At 43.5% G+C, this 3995-nt stretch overlaps 1 pseudogene; it reads right to left on the bottom strand.

The window, feature by feature from the left end:
* Window positions 1-1918: 1918 nt before the first annotated feature.
* On the bottom strand, window positions 1919-3587 carry LOC128585476 (heterogeneous nuclear ribonucleoprotein A1-like; annotated as a pseudogene).
* Window positions 3588-3995: the final 408 nt, after the last annotated feature.

Genomic DNA, 3995 nt, shown 5'->3' with positions numbered 1-3995 from the left:
TAACCTCTTTGGGGGGATAAAATTCAAACCAGGACAGCCACCAACCTAAGATATCTCAGCTTCTTAGAATTTCTTGGTATTTTTGCCTACTTGCTCCTCTGTGGTTCTAAAGAAGTCTCTCTTTCCTTTGACCCAGATGACCCTTTCTAGGCCTACTAATCCCATCCCTTCCAACTTCCTCCTGGCCCTTCTCTGTCAGTTATCTCCTCCTCGGGATATCCTCAGACTTACACATTTGTCTAGGTCTTAGATCTGCTCCCCTTGGGCCCCCCATTGTTGTGCTTCATTCTCTCATTCTTCCTTTCACCATGTACCGTGTCCACTTCCCCATCACTCACTTGTTCCCTATGAACTGGCTTTGTCAAAACAGTCCTTGCAGAACAAATCTTTTTAAGAGATTTGTTCTGTAAAAGTTGGATTCAGTCAAAAGGCTGCAGTTAAGGACATAGAAGGCCACATGTGGCCTTAAGGCCTGGCCGCCAGTTTCCCACCCTCTGGTAGCCTTCTAACTGGATGGCCTTGACATAATGATTACTCACATGTCACTGCCCGATTCTGTTTCTTAAAATACAACCTGATCATAGAACTCTCCAGCAGAAAACCCCCAATGGCTCCCTACTGCCAACCAAATAAAGCCCAAACTGGCATTCAAATGCCTTTATAATATGGTGTCTCTTCCTTTTAGCCTCATCTCCTTTCAGTTCCCTAAGCTTTGACTTCATAGAATCACCAATTGTGTTTCCAACATGCCCAGTGCTTTTTCACTTATGGATCTCAATTTAAGGTGTTTCCTTTTAATTGGAATATCTTATTCCCACCCCAAACCCTATCTTTCAATGCTTTTTAAAATTATTCTTTCTTCTCATAGCCTTCCCCGACTCCTTCAACAAGGTGAGTTCTCTCCCTTTGTTGGCCCTCAGTATTGTATGTAGTATCTGCCCTCCTGTGGCCTTGGACACAATCTTATACTCCCTGGTAGTGAGATAGGATACCTGGGAAAAGTAAGATCTGAAAGAACAAAAGTCTTCTCACAGGAGCCCAAGGACAGTCCTGCAAAGTCCTTCCTGTGGTGACTCAGCTTTAGGAATTTGTAGAAACTTAACTTTCTGGGACCTTGACACTAGCACTCGCTTCTACTTCTATAAAAGCCCGTTCCTGCCTTCTCCAGCTTGATTGAAACTGACCAATGAGAAAAGTACTGGTGGACAAGGAACCCTTGGCTGGAAAGAAAAGGGAAAGGACAAAGCCAGTCAGGGAACTCAGCCATTTTTGGACTTCAGTCTGCCGTGGCTCTGCTGGCTGAAATAAATCCCTTCCTCTTTTAAACACAGATGTTCAGGTGTTTCTCTTCATCAAGCCTCATTTTCCTACAACAGTAGGACATTCTTCTGCTCATTATATGTGTTCTACAACTTCTTTTTTTTATTACTTATTATTTTTTTTTTGTTCTACAACTTCTTTTCTTTCAAGAGAATTAAATCGTTTATTGATTACACATGATAATAGTAGATACACAAGCTTCATTCTCATCTGTAATTTTATCTGGTACCATTATTCAATTTAGATATATTGCATAGGATATGCCAACAATTACCTTTATAACCAATAATTCCATGATTTTCCTTGGATGACCTCTTTAAATTGTGAGCTTCAGGTCACAACAGTAACCCTCAGTTCAACTACACCAAGGTTTCTGAAGACAATGGCTTCTTCATCCAAGCAGGTGGTAAATGAATTTTGAATAGAACCTGGCATCACCCTGAAGGAATTGTAGCTTCACACTTTTGAAAAGTTTACCAAAATGGCTTCAGAGTAGACTAACTTTACATAGCACATTAAAAAAAAAAAAAAGACACATTTTATACAGCGTCATGATCAGACTATTACATTTAGCAATCGATAGCATGGGTGCAAAAAAAAATCTACATTAAAACCCTTTGTTGGAATGCTTTACATTTTCCACAGAACAGAAACTAAAATAACCTGTTATACAATTAGTCACAAATACAGTCCTCGAGTTTTTTTGCCCATACACAGGAGTATTGTCTAAAACATGTCTTCTTTGTAGCAGCTAGGCCCTGCCACCACTGTGCTTGGCTGAGTTCACAAATCTGTTGTAACCTGTAGCTTCCTTGTCACTTCTCTGGCTCTCCTCTCCTGCTAAGCTTTGTTTCCTGGGAATAATTAAAACCTTCTGCCACTGCCATAGCTACTGCTGCTACTGGAACCACCATAGCCACATTGGTTTTGTGGTTTGGCAAAGTATTGGCCGCCACCACCATAAGGGCCAGAGCTTCTGCCTCCAAAATTTCCTCCCTTCATGGGTCCAAAATTTGATGACTGATTGTTGTAATTGCCAAAATCATTGTAACTTCCACCACCTCCAAAATTGCTTCCATCATTACCAAATCTATTGTAGCCATCCCCACTGCCACCATATCCACCACCACCACTGAAGTTTCTTCCACAGCCAAAGTTGTCATTTCCACCAAAACCACTCCCACAACCCCCACCAAAGTTTCCGGAACCACTTCGACCTCTCTGGCTGGATGAAGCACTAGCCATCTCTTGCTTTGACAGGGCTTTCCTTACTTCACAGTTGTGGCCATTCACAGTATGGTATTTCTGAATGACAATCTTATCCACAGAATCATGGTCATCAAACATAACAAAAGCAAAGCCTCTCTTCTTGCCACTGCCTTGGTCAGTCATGATTTCAATCACTTCAATTTTCCCATACTGTTCAAAATAGTCTCTTAAGTGATGTTCTTCAGTATCTTCTTTAATGCCACCCACAGTTGAGAATCCTCTCTGGAAACAGCTCTCTTTTGTTCCACAACTCTTCCATCCACTTTGTGTGGCCTTGCATTCATTGCTGCATCCACCTCCTCCACGGTGGTGTATGTGACAAACCCAATGCCCCTGGACCACTTGGCATTAGGATCTCTCATTACCACGCAGTCTGTGAGCGTTCCCCATTGCTCAAAATGGCTCCTCAGACTCTCATCAGTCGTTTCAAAGCTCAACCCTCCAATGAAGAGCTTCCACAGCTGTTTGGGCTCTTTAGGAGACGCCGACAGACATGATGGCAGCGGGAAGAGAGGCTTTAACGATGCTTCCTCGGCAGCGTCCACAGGCAGAAAACTGTTCTACAACTTCTAATGGTGCCTCCTATAGATAGATGCACACAATTGTTGAGACTCTTGACCTGACCTGAAGATCACACAACTTTGCATGTCAAGTTTCTTTTTCAAAAATCCTTATCAGACCGAGTGACAAGGCAAATGTGAATGAATGCTGCAGAGAATCTGAGTGGAGCTTTAGTGCCCAGCCTGCTAGAGCCTCTCCTCCTCCCCCTCCATCACAGACTTTTCATGGCTTCACCGCAACTGCCACTCGCACTATGGGGAATGCATATGTTTGGGGCAGGAAGAACGTAGGACTAAGCTGTCCCTCTTTCCTTCCCTGGCACACTCCTTTCTCTCTAATCCTGGCTAACTGTCAACTTTTCCTTCTTGCTCAGAATCTTCTCTCTGCTCCTTCTTCTACCCTTTCCTCTTTGCTTTGCCTTCCCTGTCACCATCCATTGTCGTAGAAGATTTTGAGTCTGGGGCTGAGGTGGGAATGAGAGAGAGAATCACATACATTTGCCTGGGGAAAGACTAAGCATGTCCTGAGCCCTCCTGGCTCCCTCCTTCTCCAGCTTCCCCAGGCTTCTGACTTCTCTTTGACTGCTGTCTCCTTACCAACTTCCAATAACTATGCTTGAAGATATGCAGCAACTGCCCTTTGTCTTTTTGATTTGAGTTAATCAAAAACAGAGAGGTTTTCAGAGTGATGGTCTTACCCAGAGACCTGTGGAATGCAAAGAACTTTCTTCTTCCATTTACAGAGCAAACAGCTGAGAGCCAGGAATTTTGCCTCTGAGTGGCTAGCCCTGTCTTCCCTCCCTGTGGCTTCTCATCTCCAGACCCCTCTATCCCACAAGTGCATTG

This window comes from Nycticebus coucang, chromosome 5 (assembly GCF_027406575.1).
Source record: "Nycticebus coucang isolate mNycCou1 chromosome 5, mNycCou1.pri, whole genome shotgun sequence".
NCBI lineage: Eukaryota > Metazoa > Chordata > Mammalia > Primates > Lorisidae > Nycticebus > Nycticebus coucang.
Note: the sequence above shows the minus strand (reverse complement) of the source record. Positions and strands in the feature narration are given on the sequence as shown.